Here is a 17,603-nt window from a genome sequence, read left to right as displayed (position 1 = left end):
TGTGCTGTGTGCTTGAAGGATACAATATAGGTCTCTGTTTACGTTATATTTCTATAAAGCTGAGAGGATAATAGTTCAGCATTTTGATAATATTGTCTAGGTATGCAATGAAGTTCACAATACCTTTAGAGTTAGAGGGTATTACGAATCACAGTTTGGTTAGGAATATATATGATATTATCTGTATGTTACTAGGTTAGTGTTTATTCGATTCGATAATGAAACTGTATTAATGATTATGTAGATGTAAATAGGAACTCGTTAATACATTGTGTTATCAATGTTAAGTTTATTATGTAATACTGAATAACCTCGGGGTTACAGTATCTTGATATATATGTTGAATCGCAACATATATATATTATTATTTTGTATACACTCATGTGTTTGATTATTTGTTTAAATAAAAGGGATTCTACTGTTACTTTTACCAAGAAATAACAAGTGTCTGTCTTTTCTCTTCATTTAAAGGGTCGAGGCGGGCTACATTTTGGAGGCACTGCCCGGAGGATGATGCTGAGATGGTGTACGAGTTCTCCCTAGCGACTCCGCCCAACTCCAACATCTCCGAACAGCCCTAGACGAGGCCCTACCCAATTCCAGAGACAGCTTGACAAGAAGGCCGATTCCGGAGCTATCTATGATGGCAGGATTTGAGGAGCTGATCGACGATGTGCTGCAGAGATTGTCAGCGAGCACGGAGGAGCAGCTACTAAAGGCGGCAGCGGAGCTCAAGCTACCTGAGGAAGACGTGGGGAAAGCCAAGTCGAAAGGGCGAGCAGGACTGAAGCGTGTCATCAGACGCTTCCTAGATGGGGATGAGCTGGAGGATTCAGAGGACGGAGGCAAATCAGTGTTGCAGGGTTTGGCCAAGATCCTGGGAAAGGGGGACAGAGATGGAGATGAGAATGTGGTTGAGGTAAAGGCCAGGACCACTAAGCTTCCAAGGGAACCACCCACCCAGCCAAAGTCAGACCAGCCAGCTGAAGAGGCAGACGACACGTCACAGAGATCCCCCATCCTCAAGATGACCAACCAGCTGCCACATACTCCAGTCACGTGGAGAAAGGAGTTTAGGATACAGGGGCAGATTGGCGAGCCTAGCCAGAAGGACAAACTCTCTTTCGTTTCCCTCGCAAGACAGATTAACAGTGGCTTGAAAAAAGGATTTCCAGCTGAGGAGATCACCGAAGCAGTGGTGCGTGCTGTGAATCCAGGGCTCTCGCTCCGGAGCTATTTGGAGGGTCGAGGTGATTTGGACTTGCCACTGTTACGACGCCTCCTGCGATCCCATTTTAGAGAGAGGGACGCTACTGCACTCTTCCAGGAGTTATCCTCGGCTGTGCAGGTTCCAAAGGAATCGCCACATGACTTCGTGCTCCGCACCCTAGACTTGAAACAAAAGGTACTGTTCGCCTCAGAGGAAAAGGGGGCAGCAATCTGCTATGGGAGTACGCAGGTCCACAAGATGGCGTGGAGAGCAATCTCCACCGGTCTCCAGGATGCTGTTATCCAGCATGAGCTCAGGTCTACTCTACAACAAGATGTATCGGATGAGGAGCTTCTGGAGGTGTTGACCACTGCAGTTGCACATGAGAGTGAGCGTCAACAAAAGCTGAAACCTCGCCAAGCCCGAGTTGCTGCTGCCATCGCAGAACCGGCAAAGCCTGAGACCACCTCTAAGCAAACGAGTAAGACAGAGGCACTGAACTTGAAAGAGCTGACGAACAGCATCCAACAGATTGTGAAGGCCGAGCTCAATGCTCTGATGGCTCAACCGAGAGGACCAAGACCTGGCAGGAGAGAGAGGGGCTGCGAGGCATGCCAGCAACAAGGACAAGGAGAGAGCTGCCGCCATTGTTTCCGGTGTGGAAGCTCTGAACATTATGCCAGGGGATGCAACATGAGGAGGCAGGGAAACGGGGTAGGGTTACTTGGGAGGGACAACCAGTAACCTCAGATCCATCAAAGTCCCGACCTACCCTCAACTCGACAACACCTACAATAAACCCCAAGACGAGGACGCGAATGATAAAACTTATTGGAAAACAATGCCTTGTATCTTTGGTGCTGAATGATACGCATGTTGAAGTCTTGTGGGACACAGGAGCACAAGTCTCAATAATTTCCTTAGATTGGCTGCGACAGTACATACCCAAAACCCAAGTCCTACCCATTTCAGCAATTCTAGATGGAGAGGAGACTTTGCAGGTGGCTGCAGTGAATGATACAGTCGTCTCATATGAAGGATGGGTGAAGCTGCAGTTGAGAATACCAAGGCGTGAACAGAAACCAGCCATCACCGTTCCTGTCCTTGTAACCAATCAAGCAATGAGACACCCGATCATCGGTTACAATGTTATCGAGGAACTCATCAAGGAAGACTCCAAGAATGATGCCAAGATATCCCTTAATCGTATCCTCCCTAAATCTCATTGGCAGAAAATCAATGCGCTCACTGCTATTCTGAAGGGCCAGGAAGGAGAGGACATGTGCAGTGTCCTGATGGGCAGACATCCCATTACAATCAACCCTGGACAGACTCGAATGATTGTCTGCAATGTCCGCCTCAACCTCACCGACTCAACCACTGTCCTGTTGGAAGCCGACCCCCTTCATGTCCTTCCCGACGGGTTGAGCATCGAGTCAACACCTGTCGACCTCAAGGCTGGGAGACGCATGAAGATATCCACCCCAATCACCAACGACAGGAAGTGCAGTATCACCTTACCATCGTATTCATGCTTGGGGAAACTAACTGCACTGCGCTCTGTATTACCAGCAGGGTTGCTCCAGGAGGGCAGACCACACCCAACCATGAAGGCGCATGTCGCCGAGGTGTCTGTTACATCTGCTGACAGCCTGCTAACTGAGAAATGGGCCCCACCAGTCGACTTGTCCCATCTGGATGACGGCCAGAAAGCAGGAGTGGAGGCGATGCTGAAGGAAGAAAGCGCTGCATTTGTCAAGAATGAACAAGACATGGGGTGTATCCAATCATTACAGATGCATCTTACACTGACTGACAATACACCGGTCCAGAAGACATACATGGCGGTCCCTCCACCCCTGATGAAGGAAGTGCGTGAATATCTACGAGACCTGATTAGCCGAGGCTGGATTGCAAAGTCAAAATCTGCTTACTCATCTCCAATAGTGTGCGTGCGTAAGAAGGATGGGACTTTGCGATTGTGTGTGGACTATCGCCAACTTAATCAGAGGACCATGGCCGATCGCCAGCCAATACCCCGAATCCAAGACACATTGGACACTTTAGATGGCAATCGGTGGTTTTCAACGCTGGACCAGGGTAAAGCCTACCACCAAGGTTTTATGGATGAGGCCAGCCGTCCCCTCACTGCCTTCATCACACCTTGGGGATTGTACGAGTGGGTGAGGATTCCTTTCGGCTTGAAAAATGCTCCGGCTGCTTTCCAAAGATGCATGGAATCTTGTCTAGAGGGTCTCAACAACGAAATATGTGTCACATACCTGGATGACATTCTTGTCTACAGTAAGACGTTTGAGGAACATGTTTCTCGTCTCAGAACAATCCTTCAGACAGTGCAAAAACATGGAATGAAGCTACGGCCTGCCAAATGTCATCTTTTCCAGGAAGAGGTTAACTACCTGGGACGCCTTGTTTCAGCTGAGGGCCATCGACCAAACCCGGCCGACATAACTGCAGTACTGGCTTTGAAGGAAAAGAAACCAGCCACAGTTGGAGACGTGAGGAAAATCATGGGTCTACTCGGCTATTACCGTCGGTATATACCAGATTTCTCAAAGATGGCAAAACCCATGTACAACCTGTTAACAACAGACGTCAGCTCAGGAGGAACCAAGAAGAAGCAGAAATCTAACAAACAGGCATCTAAGAAACACCACCAGGCTTCTTCTCGCACTCCTGTAACATGGACACAACTTCACCAAGAGAGAGTGGAGATGCTAATCGATCATTTGGTCCAACCACCCGTTATGGCTTTTCCAGATTTCTCACAGCCATTCGTGTTACACACAGATGCGTCACAGGAAGGTCTTGGAGCAGTCTTGTACCAGCGTAAAGATGGAAAGTTACGGGTGATCGCCTATGCATCCCGCACCCTTACACCGGCAGAGCGGAATTATAATTTGCACTCTGGCAAATTGGAATTTCTAGCCCTGAAGTGGTCAGTATGTGACAAGTTCCGCGACTACCTATTCTATGCTCCCTCTTTCCTTGTCTACACAGATAACAATCCGCTGACCTACATGATGTCTACCGCAAAGTTGAATGCAACTGGGCAAAGATGGGTATCAGAGCTTGCTGAATTCAACTTCACAGTGAAATACCGCCCAGGCCGTGCCAACGCTGATGCAGATACGCTGTCAAGGATGCCTCTGAACATGGAGACATACATCGACGAATGCACAGAACAATCGCCAGCTTCCAGTATATGTGTAGCAGTGACACAAGTGCATGAAGCTCAGGAAACCCTTCCACTAGTAGCCAGCCTTACAGCGGATATTGCCATGGCTGAGGGTTTGGACGATAGCTCATCCCCAATCCAAGAAGTATCCAAGGAAGAACTCGCCAAGGCTCAGCATGATGACCGTGTGCTTGGAAAGATCATCAAACTGAAAGAACAGGACAACTCTCCAACCCCCTCATGTTGGAGGTCTGCTTCTAGTGAAGAGAGAGCCCTCTTGCGAGAGTTGAAGAAACTGGAGTTAGGGCAAGATGGCATCCTCCATCGTAGAACACCAACTAGAAGACAAATCGTCCTACCTCCATGCTACCGGATGCGAGTGCTCAAGGATCTGCATGTAAACATGGGTCATCTTGGTGTAGATCGAGTACTCGATTTAGCAAGGCAAAGGTTCTACTGGCCAAACATGCAGAAAGATGTGGAACACTTCATCCATCATGAATGTAGCTGTCTCATCCAGCGTAAACCTAACCGACAGATTAGAGTTCCAATGGTACCAATCGTGACATCTGAGCCCCTAGAGCTCATCTCCATAGACTTTGTACACCTGGAAACCAGTAAAGGTGGTTATGAGTATATACTTGTTGTGGTTGATCATTTTACAAGGTATGCTCAAGCATATCCCACGAGGAATAAGTCTGGCCAAACTGCAGCTGACAGAATCTTTAATGATTTTGTACTTAGATTCGGTTTTCCCCGCCGGATACTCCATGATCAAGGAGGCGAGTTTGAGAATAGGTTATTCCACCGGCTGCAGCAGCTATCAGGGGTGCAGAATTCAAGGACAACTCCCTATCACCCCCAAGGGAATGGAAAAGCTGAGCGTTTCAACAGGACACTCCTTTCGATGTTGAGGACGCTTACCGTGGAGCAAAAGTCAAACTGGAAGGAGCACCTACTTAAAGTAGTCCACGCCTACAATTCTACTCGAAACGAGGCGACTGGCTATGCCCCAGCCTTCCTGATGTTTGGTCGTACACCAAGGCTACCAATCGATTTAGCATTCGGACTGAATGAAGAACACTCCACAACTGGAGACCAAAAGACATATGCTCAGAGATGGAAAACAGCCATGAGGGAAGCCTATGACCTGGCAAAGCATACATCGCAGGCCAAGGCAGAAGTTACAAAGAAAACCAGAGACAAGGGACTACATCCACTCCCCTTAGAGCAAGGTGATAGGGTACTGGTGAGAAATATGGTACCACAGCAAGGGCCCTCAAAATTGCGGTCATACTGGGAGAAGCAAGTTCATATCGTGAAACGGCGTCTTTCTCCAGACATCCCTGTATATGAAGTCTGTCCTGAGATCGGTCAAGGTAGAGTTAGAGTGCTCCATCGCAATATGTTGTTGCCCTGTGATTACTTGGGATTGCGAGTTCAGCAGGATCAGCCAAGCGGAGACAGGCAGAGACGAATACCTCGGGCACTACCACAGGCCTCCCCAGCAGAGATGAGAGATGAAAGTGGTGACTCGGATGATGAAGAAGTAACGCTTATTCCTGTTCATCCACACATTGCATCACCACCAGCTTCGCCACCTCCACCTCAGCCCCCATCTCGACTTGAGCCAAGGTATCCATTGCAGCCAACACCAGACAGCAGGATTGCTGATGATAACCAGCAAGGCACACCTCAAGCACCCTTACCTCATCCTGCTAACATACCTCCACCTCCCCCTGCCCCAATCCCACCTGTCCCAATGCCACCTTTCCTACCACCACCACCACCACCACCTCCCACTTTCTTTTCTTCACAGGATGCTGACCTCTACGACTCAGGAGACTGTTGCCCCCCGCAGCAGGATCGTCGGAACCCACCACGCAGGAGACAGCCTCCGCCGGTTCTGACCTATACTCAGCTTGGTGAGCCTCAGCAATGGCGACGGGACCCCAATGTCAACATGGTGCAAACTGACCTCCCGAGGATGAATGGACAGCCAGGGCTGTACTACCCGCAGACACAACCACACCAGAGGATGATGCATCAAGCAGACCCCTGGTCATGGGATGCTGGCCTACCGAGAGGACAGCAGCAGGTTCGTATACCTCATGAAATGCCTTTGTTTATCTCCAGGCCTGCGTGCATGGGACGCGGGACAATTCCAGCAATGGCAGCCATGGATGACAAGGACCCCCACCCCACAGCCGACATTTAGTCAGAACTAATTTAAACATTTGAACAATTGACCTATACGAACACTGGACCGTATGTCTAGCTCGGACACCAAAATCATGAATATGACATCTTGGAAAGAGACTGCGGCAGATATTCTAATTTAAAATAAGTTAATTTTATGTTGTTTTTTTAAGATCACGAGTTCTTGGATGTTTAGAAAAACCTTTTGGACATTTTGCATGTTCTAGAGAGTCCTCTGGTTATCTTTTGTGCTGGATTGTACGGATAGTGAAAAGTCCTGCTAAAAGGTAATGTTAGGGTAGCATGGGTGACTTTCAGGGTAATTACGGAGAGTGCGCAGATACTGCGACGGAAAAATTATTACTTGAAACAACTGTAAAAGTTGCTTGGATAAGAAAGGAAGGCCACTTTTCTTCTTCCAAACCTCTGAAATGGAATAATTCCATGAGGAAGTGAATTTTTTTTTTCCTTTTGACTCTGCCACAGTAATGAGTTCTCTCATTCTTTTGATACCAGATGACTACTCTAGGTGTGCAAGCGTTTATTTGGATACATGCATATTTTTTGTTTAAACTGTTGTATTGAAACCGTTATCGTACATTTTATTGTAAGTTGATGATGATAAGGTACCATGAAAATGAACCGGCCAGCTTATTTTTTCGGGTAGAGAGTGTGGGCAGGCCCACAAAGTACACAAATGTACGAGCAGGCCTTTAATTAGCACACCTGGCAGTCCCTCTATTGGTAATGATGGTTACCCCTGTAACATAATCGAAGAGTCCAGATACTGCAGGAGCTTGACCACACTTTGTGAGAAGGGCATTCTACTGTTACTTTTACCAAGAAATAACAAGTGTCTGTCTTTTCTCTTCATTTAAAGGTAAGCTTGGTTCATCTTTCAAGTTATTATAATCATTGAATTGTTGAGTGTGATTGGATGTTGAATATTAACTAATGCCAGTTAAAAGTTATTGATTATGTGTGTGACTATATGATGTAGAAGGAGTTAAAGAAGTACTAATTGTTGAAGAGTGATGTTGATTGACTGTGATTTCTATGCAACAGTGCCATTGAGTTAATGTGTATGATCAAGTGTGGATACATTGTGTTGAAACAACAGAGTTCAATACATACACTGAGTGTATGCCATGTGTAGTAGATCTTCCCCCTCTTCCACTCCCTCTCTCTCTGTTCACTCTGTGTGTAGAGGTTGACCCTCTCTCTTGGCAGGGAACACTCTCTCTCTCTCTCTCTCTCTCTCTCTCTCTCTCTCTATCTCTCTCTGTTCACTCTGTGTGTAGAGGTTGACCCTCTCCCTTGGTAGGGAACACACACACACACTCTCTCTCTCTCTCTCTCTCTCTCTCTCTCTCTCTCTCCATCTCTTCCTCTCTCTCTTTCTCCCTTCCCCAGTATTCTCGTTCATGCTGTGTTGTAAGCTATTACACTCTCCATTGGGCTAGGACAAGGGAATTAGTGTTAGGAGGCATGTTTGCTTAAGAGCTCAGATTAGAAGTTGGAAACACTGAAGAGTTTGCATTTGCCTGGCATAAGGGATTGTCTTAGCATAGTTAATTGGTAGTTTTCAATAGAATAAACCTGTAAATAAGTATCCCATAATTGTATTTCTATTTAAAGATTGATGTTTAGGATATCGATTGGCTTAATCCAAAATGTTTCCCTGTATATTGTAGAAGTGGAAGTTATCAGATTTCTTAGAGACAATCAATATTCTATAGTCTATATTTCTTGTCTTGTATATTATAGTCCATGATTATTTATCTCTGTTTCTATGTCATAATCTTGGGTATGTCTAAGCATAATAATAGTGCTTTAATAGGTGAATCATGCAGATAGCAGTAATGATTGATAAGTTCGTTTTCCTAAAACGATAGTTTCACCTGAGCATATGTATTGTGCTGTGTGCTTGAAGGATACAATATAGGTCTCTGTTTACGTTATATTTCTATAAAGCTGAGAGGATAATAGTTCAGCATTTTGATAATATTGTCTAGGTATGCAATGAAGTTCACAATACCTTTAGAGTTAGAGGGTATTACGAATCACAGTTTGGTTAGGAATATATATGATATTATCTGTATGTTACTAGGTTAGTGTTTATTCGATTCGATAATGAAACTGTATTAATGATTATGTAGATGTAAATAGGAACTCGTTAATACATTGTGTTATCAATGTTAAGTTTATTATGTAATACTGAATAACCTCGGGGTTACAGTATCTTGATATATATGTTGAATCGCAACATATATATATTATTATTTTGTATACACTCATGTGTTTGATTATTTGTTTAAATAAAAGGGATTCTACTGTTACTTTTACCAAGAAATAACAAGTGTCTGTCTTTTCTCTTCATTTAAAGGGTCGAGGCGGGCTACATATATATATAGACACAGACACGTATCTCACTACACAGATAGTACGAGTGCCGAGAGTAAGCTCAAATTTCTTTATATTCTGAGCTGAAAACTTGATATTCTAAGCATTTTTGGTACCAATGATTAAGATTTGTATCTAAAAGAGAATAGATGCGAGCGCGAAGCGCGAGCTGAACATTTTGATATTTCGATCTGAAAAAAGACAGTTTACTGGACGTTTTTGATAAAGAACAAGCTATATATCCAAGAAAAGATTATTGCAAATTGAAGCAGTTCTTTTGAGGCTTAGAACTGAAAATGGGACATTTACATTTACCAATTTAATCATGAAAAGTATGGGTTTTTGCTACAGAAATGATGCGAGCGCGAAGCGCGAGCTGAAAATTTTTATATTCCAATCTGAAAAGCTGACATTTTGAGCACGATTTTAAATAAAGAACGAATTGTGTATCTCAATCTCGCTTGCTGAACATTACAATCTTGTTTTTTTTAAATGCATATCCGGAATTATTGGGGGGCAAAATGATATGTTTGCCCCCCCCAATATTTTCATTGGTGGGGCGATCGCCCCCCCTGCCCCCCCCCCCCCCCCCAGGATCGACGCCTCTGGTATCAGGAGACTACTTTCTGACATGAGACTGCCACCATTGCTATGATTCTAAAATACAGCCTTTTCTAAGCTGACCTCGATATTTTTAAATTTTGAGAAACGAGGTTTTATCAGCCCACCAGCGTGACGTATATTACTCATTAAACACAAAATAAAATGAATGATGACAATTGCAATTGGCGTATATCGTTCTCATTCGTTTGTGTTTTACGTGGTTTCAATCTTTCGTATTTACTGTTTGAGCCTATGATTCAGATTGCAGTTCTTGCTGGGTATATTCATACCGAAGTTAACTTGGTCATGTTGGTTTTAGTATATATGCTAAAAGTGAAACAAACATAGTAAAATGTGAAAATTGTCAGTAGTACAAAAAATCCAGGGTTGTTGATTTTTTTTATTTTTAAAAAAAAATCAAAAAAATCGGATTTTTTTTATTTAAATCGGATTTTTATGATTTAAATCAGATTTTTTTTTTTTTTTTCCAACGAAAAAATAATGTTCACACTTAACAAGTTTTAAACTATATTTAAACTGTTTTACACCAATAATAGTGGTCAAGTAGTCTTTTGAACATTGTGTATTGTACTATTTGACACAATAATCCACTTATATACAGGTAATTTTTTTTATTTTTTTTTAATTTATTTGCATTATAGAGAGGGACATTTTATGGAAGCCCAAGTAATGTTATGTATTATGTATACATTTAAACTCTTGAAATTTTTATATCAGTCAGTTCAAAACATCCGAAGTGTTACTCCAATGCATGAAGTACTCAAAGAACCTGAGAATTTCCAAGAAAATTGACATTATTAAAGGCCTGTTAGGGATACTGCCCTTGGGAATTCTAGCTGGGAATATTTCCTAGAATTATCACATGGGGGATTTTAGCTAGGAATATTTCCTAGAACTATCACATGGGGGACTTCCCAACTAACAGCTGGTAATAGCTAATAAACAAAGGGTTTTGCAGCTTTTGTGATGCATGAATAAGCATCATGTCTGGAAGAAAATCAGACCCCATTTGGTACTTTTTTTGCTTGTTTTACAATTTGAAAATAAAACAGTGGTGTTAAATCAGACTCCATGAGGGTGTATCATTCTTTTAAAGTATCTCTAAAGCATGTGGAACAGAAATGAAAATGATTACATTGAAAGTATCTGTTAAGAAGAAGAGAAAATAGAGAAAACTAATTTTTTTTCAAAAAAAGTTGATTTAAATCAGTGATTTTTTTGAAAAAAATCAAATGATTTAAATCGACATGATTTAAATCAAACAACCCTGAAAAAATATTTCCATAATTTATGTTTGCTAGGTCAATACCCCCTCCCCTCTGCGTACGACCATGGTTGACATGATATCAGGGACGGCGGAACAGATTTTCGTTGCGGGGGGGGGGGCAAAGCCAATAGGCACTTGTATGTCAAAATGAGCATTTTAGTGCAAACGGATATTTTTACCATGAGCTTTTTAGTAATTAAGTTGTGCATTTCTGATTGATAGCATACATTGGGCCTTATTTCTTCCGCGAGGGAGCGTAGCGAGCGAGCTGTTTGGAAAAAAATCAAATCTGAAGTTGTAAAACTCGCTTTTGGGTTCAATTATGACGCTATATAATGTTAAAAGGGCATCCTTGCGAGATATTGTGATCGTAAATCGCGAGCTCAAACTATTGGGCATTTCATGTAATAAGACATGAAAATTAATTATTCCGAGCAGTTTTGTAATAATGACAAAAGGTGTTTCAAACTAAAGAACTAACGAGAGCGCAAAGCGTGGGCTGAAATTTTTAGTATACTGATTAGAAAAAAAACCTGTGAAGGTCTGCATTTAGTGACTAATGACAAATATACATATCTCACCAATCGAATAATGCGAGCGCGAAGAGCGAGCTGAAAATCATATTCCAACCTGAAAACTGGACATTCTAAGTATGTCTTAACCATGAACAGGATGAGTACCTTACTAAACAATAATTGATGCGAGCGCGAAATTGCGATTTTCTAACATAAAATGTATTATGTCTTACTTTAAAAAGATCATTTCATTTTGAAAAAAGGGTACATTTCTTTCAAAAAAATGGCATTTTCCACTTTGCAAAAAGGGTATTTTTCCTCCGGGAAATGGGGGGGGGGGGGGAGTGCCCCGCCCCTAAATTTCTGAGAACGAGTTAAATTAATTATATGGAGTATATGTTAGAAAAATGTTATTCTAATAAAATGCAAACACATTCGGGAGCCCTTCTAACTTTTTAGAATTTAGGCCACCGCACGCCTTACGATTGTTTTGCGATTTTTAAGTAAAATTTGATGCTAGTATTGAAACATGGACTATCTTACATTGTGAATGTTCGCACGAATACCTATGTTTAAATCTGTGACCATGATATCATTCCTTATTAAAATAAAAGTGAATTTAATAGGCCTATCTGGTCGTAATGGCGTCATGGCAATCGATTTGAAACTAATCTCGCCTTTACTCCAATACGAAAGCTTGCAATCATCCATAATTGTTATGTTCCCAGGTAACAATACAGCGTTGGACCAACGTTGGATCAACGTTGGGAAATTTTTTCCCAACGTTGCCTCAACGTTGGCAGGCCAACGTTGCATCATCGATAGAAGTGCACGCGCATACATCGTCAGACCAACAACATTTCCAACGTTAGTTCAACGTTGTCCAGCAACAATGTTTCAACGTTGTCTGGCAACGTTGATCCAATGTTGGCTAAATAGTCAAATACAACATTGCTACAACGTTGGTAAGCAACGTTGTATCATCGATAGAAGTGCACGTCCATACATCGTCAGACCAACAACATTTCCAACGTCAGTTCAACGTTGTCCACCATCAATGCTCCAACGTTGGTATAATGTCGGCTGAGTCATCAATAACAGCGTTGCTGCAACGTTGATGGGCAACGTTGAAGCAGCGATGGACGTGCACTTGCATACATCGTCAGTCCAACTATGTTTACAACGTTGGTTCAACGCTGTCCAGCAACAATGCTCCAACGTTGTCTGGCAACATTGCTCCAACATTGTTACAACGTTGTCACAACGTTGCTCCAACGTTATTCCAACGTATGGCAGTAATTAACAAAACATTAATTGGTTTCAAGGTGAAGTCCACCATTACAACTCTACACTCAAATCTTTATCATCATATGTCTTAGCCTATCCTAAAATCCTACATCCTAATCCTATATCCTATTCCTATCATCCTACACCTATCCACTGTATCCTGTCATTGACTCCTATATATAGAGCAACTTTGCTATACTTGGCAGAATACAGTTAATATCATTTTCCACACTTAACCTTGAATATTTCACTTAGAATAATATGTTTTGATTATATATGATATGGTAATGGAGCCACATACTTTTCTGAAACTTTTCATGGTGGAAATATTGAATAAACATAAATACTCTAATTATTATAGCAATATTACCTAAAATTTTGGTCATTTACTGATGTAATGAATATTCATGAGTGCATAATCATTGTCCAGATGAGGCAGGTATGGCAGCGTTGGTCCAATGTTGGTCCAACGTTGGGTGACGTTGATCCAACGTTGGTATAATGTTGGTCCAATGTTGATGGAAAGTTGATTCAACTTTAGTCCAATGTTAGTCCAACGTTGGCGTAAACGTTGATTCAATGTTTGTCTAATATCGGTTAAATGTTGTTGTAACGTTGATTCTTTGTTGGTCTAATTCTAAACAAATCCAACGATGCGCCATCTCCATCAAACAGTTTTCAACACTGTGCCATCATCATCTGTAATCTGTTCATGATTCTATCAAAAAACATTACAACTATTATTACAGCTATTCATTTCTTTTCATTCTTTCTGTTACAAGTCTCTTCACATAATTAAGAGAAATCAAGATAATTACGTGTGATATTTATTGAGGCCTTTGTAGCATTCAAACTTTTTTGACATCCTCTTTTTCTCAAACAAGACTAATACCAAAAAAACATATGCATATGTAATAAAAATTAAGATGTATTACATTTTCTTGCGAGTTGCAATCTCTGTTTCTGTCTACAATTGTTTAATGACTCGGTATGCAATGCCAATTGCAACGTCAGTAATCATCACAAAAACTCACATGTGTAATTGCAGTCTCTCAGTATTTACAAAATCAAAAAAGGAGGTCGCGTAACTTGGCCTCACTCAGAGTAACGTAGCTACTGCCTACTGTAACTAAAGAGTGCCTCTTTTTGATTAAGAAAGAAGTCAACTGATATCTCAATATGCATGGCCATGGCCTAGTCTCGCTCGTGCCATAACTATTAAATGATATTTCAGCGTCAAGTGTAGCATGCCTCACATAGCAACTACAGGTTTGACTGCAGTTGGAAAACACTCGGTCCAGGCTAGGCCAGGCAGGACCGACCAAGTCAATTCAAGGCAGCGTATAATAAATAAGGCAGGAATGCCAGGTAGCAAGTCATTTGGGTGATTTCAAGTACGGTGTACGGTGTTGAGAGCGTGAAAGGGCTGCTGAACTGAGCTCCAACACCAAGCGTAATATTATTTTTCATTGAAATGTATTAAAACTCTAATGATTTGCTCTCATCTTAAATGTAAAAGATAATTTTACGGAGATGGTTCGTCGTGTTCGCCCCCTGTTCGTAATTAAGCTACAGTTCATCAACACCAACACTGAACTTTAAATCACGATTCTCCCAATCCCTGGGGTACGTCGGTGTTGCTGAATGGGGAAATTGCTTGTAGATCATCAACACCATGCAGCCACAGTGCAGTGTTGGGTTCAGCAGATGACAATCAACACCAGCCTTCAACACAAACTGCCGGAAATACACCATATTTTCCGAGGTCAATCTTAACACCAGCCTGATTCAAGTACGGTGTTGTCACAACACCAACACTAACCCAGGGAGCTCCGGCCCGCTCAGCGGGCCGGAGCCCAGGGGCTTACCGTGTAATTCACCATACCCACGGTAGTAGCGTGAAGTATGGTCTAAATAATTATCCGAATAAATAGTTAAAACAGAAATTAAGCACTTACCACGATTATATAGATGAAGGTCTAACGATTGGCAGCTTCCTGACATCGAGGCACAGACTGGAACCTCAAAAAACGAAAAAGTTATGTCGCGGTAGCTCTCCTTCTTTCAGAATTCATAGCAAAATGGCCGTTCGAGACCGGTACCAAGGGTGTAGGGCGCATGCGCGAATTTGACAAAGTCTATATCATAGAGATGTATACTAATGCACTAGTGCTATTAGTCTCGGTCTCAATCGGCCATTTTGTTTTGAATTCTGAAAGAGGAGAGCTACCGCGACAGAACTTTTCGTTTTTTTAGGTTCCAGTCTGTGCCTCGATGTCAGGAAGCTGCCACTCGTTAGACCTTCATCCATATAATCGTGGTAAGTGCTTAATTTCTGTTTTAACTATTTATTCGGATAATTATTTAGACCATACTTCACGCTACTACCGTGGGTATGGTGAATTACACGGTAAGCCCCTGGGCTCCGGCCCGCACAGCGGGCCGGAGCTCCCTGGGTTACACTCACACGTATTGCCAGGTTAGTACTATTAGTATACTAACCTCGCACCACGAACCGCGTTTGGCAGTGGATTTCTTACTAGTGGGTCGCACGTGCTGGGATCTCACTTCTTGGGTCCACAACACACGACTTCTATGGCTTGATTTTTCTGTGCGCGGCGGCATGTAATGAACCCTTGGGTGCCTGGGTTACACCAACACCAGATTTCAACACTGTACTTGAATTTTGAAAATCATCCAATGACTGTTGCCTTGCCATTGGTATCGCATACTCGTTCCCACTCACACGTATTGCGAGGTTAGTATTAGTCACTCACACAAGCTAATTACGAGGTTAGTTAGTATGTTATACTGTGCAGTGACTGGTGTTAAGTACTACTTTACTACTACTTACGGTACACGAATATACTAGCGTCGGACTGTACGCACACAGAAGCTGACTCCGTGATCTTTCGGAGGGGATCAATGGTTGCAGTTACCGATTATCTGCAAGTGCAAAGAAAATTCAACTGTAGATTGTAGGTCCTAAATATACAGCTTATAAGTACTATTCCAGATCACTAGATATTCTGGAATTTACTTATCTATATCCACTATCCAGTCCAAATTCTGCCAGATTCTTCAAGTTCAAAATTGAAGGAAGCAGACTACACAGACATGACAGAAGGAGTCCGACGTCGCGACTAATTCTGCGCATCAGAATAGTATGGTATTTTTAAATAGGCACATTTGATGCTTGTATTTCCTTCTTCAATTTCTTCTAGTTATGTGACGGTAGGCCTATGACATATCTCGTACTTACTGTGAAAGGCCTTGCCAGCTGCAAAGGATCGACGAGGGCGTTTCTGGAAATTCTGGTCTTGAACTACATTTTTTTTCTTGTTTTTCTTCTTTATTTTCTATATTAATCGACACATTTGCATCCCCAGGTGCATGCAGCCTCTCTATTCTACCCCATCTTTATTTTTGTTTTCCCCTTAGACTTAGTTTTAGTTCCTCTTTCCCTTCCCATTATTTTCCTTCTCTCTCGATTTCTTTTCCCCTTATTGCTGGGGGATACCAAGGGTGACATGGATAGACAAGCAAACTTACTTGATCGACCCCCCCCCCCTTGGCCCCATTGGAAATTATGCCAGTAGTCTTGTCTTGTCTTGGGTTAAGTCGGCATATGCAGACTTGCTGTACTCCGCCAACTTTATCAATTATCAATTCTCCAATGAACCAGTTTCTAACGTTCTCAACACTGTGTATATTATGCCGGGATATTATGTTGACTGTCAAACAAATATCCAACAAACTATAGTTTCCAACATTGTGTCAATGTTAACTGTCCAATAAACTATTCCAATTACGCTGTCCACGTTGTGCCATTGTCCGTTGTTCAACAACTCTCCATCAAACTAGTTTCCAACTTTGTCAACGTTGTGCCATTGTCGACTGTCCAACAAATCTCTAAGAAAATAGTTTCCAACGTTGTTCCTTTGTCGGTTGTTCAGCAACTCTCCATCGAACTAGTTTCCGACGTAGTCAACGCTGTGCCTTTGTTGGCTGTTCAACACCTATCCAATCAAACACGCGTTTCCAACGTTGTGACGTTGTTGGCTGTCCAACAAATCTCCAACACACTAGTTTCCAATGTTGTGCCATTGTCTGTTGTTCAACAACTTTCCAACGTTGCCAACGTTGTGTCATCGTCGACTATCCTACTGATCTCCAATCTACCAGTTTCCAACGTTGTGCCAGTGTCAGTTGTTCAACAACTTTCCATCTAACTAGTTTCCAGCTTTATCAACGTTGTGTCATTGTATACTATCTAACTAATCTCCAATCTACCAGTTTCCAACGTTGTGCCATCGTCGACTATCCAACAAATCTCCATCGAACTAGTTTCTAGCTTTGACAACGTTGTGCCATAGTTGGTTGTTCAACAACTTTCCATCGAACTAGTTTCCAACGTTGCCAACCTTGTGTCATCGTTGACTATCCAACTAATCTCCAACCTACTAATTTCCATCGTTGTGCCATTGTCGACTGTCCAACAACTCTCCAACTAACAAGTTTCCAACGTTGCCAACGTTGTGTCATTGTTGATTGTTCAACAACTTTCCAGCGAACTAGTTTCCAACGTTGCCAACGTTGTGTCTTTGCTGGCTGTCAACAACTATCCAATCAAACGTGTCTCCAACGTTGTGACATTGTCGACTGTCCAACAACTCTCCAACTTACTAGTCTCCAACGTTGTGCCATTGTCGACCGTCCAACAAATCTCCAACAAACTAGTTTCCAACTTTGTCAACGTTGTGCCATTGTCGGTTGTTCAACAACTTTCCAGCGAACTAGTTTCCAACGTTGCCAACGTTGTGCCTTTGCTGGCTGTTCAACAACTATCCAATCAAACGTGTTTCCAACGTTGTGACATTGTCGACTGTCCAACAACTC

Source organism: Lytechinus pictus, chromosome 11 (genome assembly GCF_037042905.1).
Source record: "Lytechinus pictus isolate F3 Inbred chromosome 11, Lp3.0, whole genome shotgun sequence".
In the NCBI taxonomy this organism is placed as follows: domain Eukaryota; kingdom Metazoa; phylum Echinodermata; class Echinoidea; order Temnopleuroida; family Toxopneustidae; genus Lytechinus; species Lytechinus pictus.
This window is presented reverse-complemented; position numbering follows the sequence as displayed.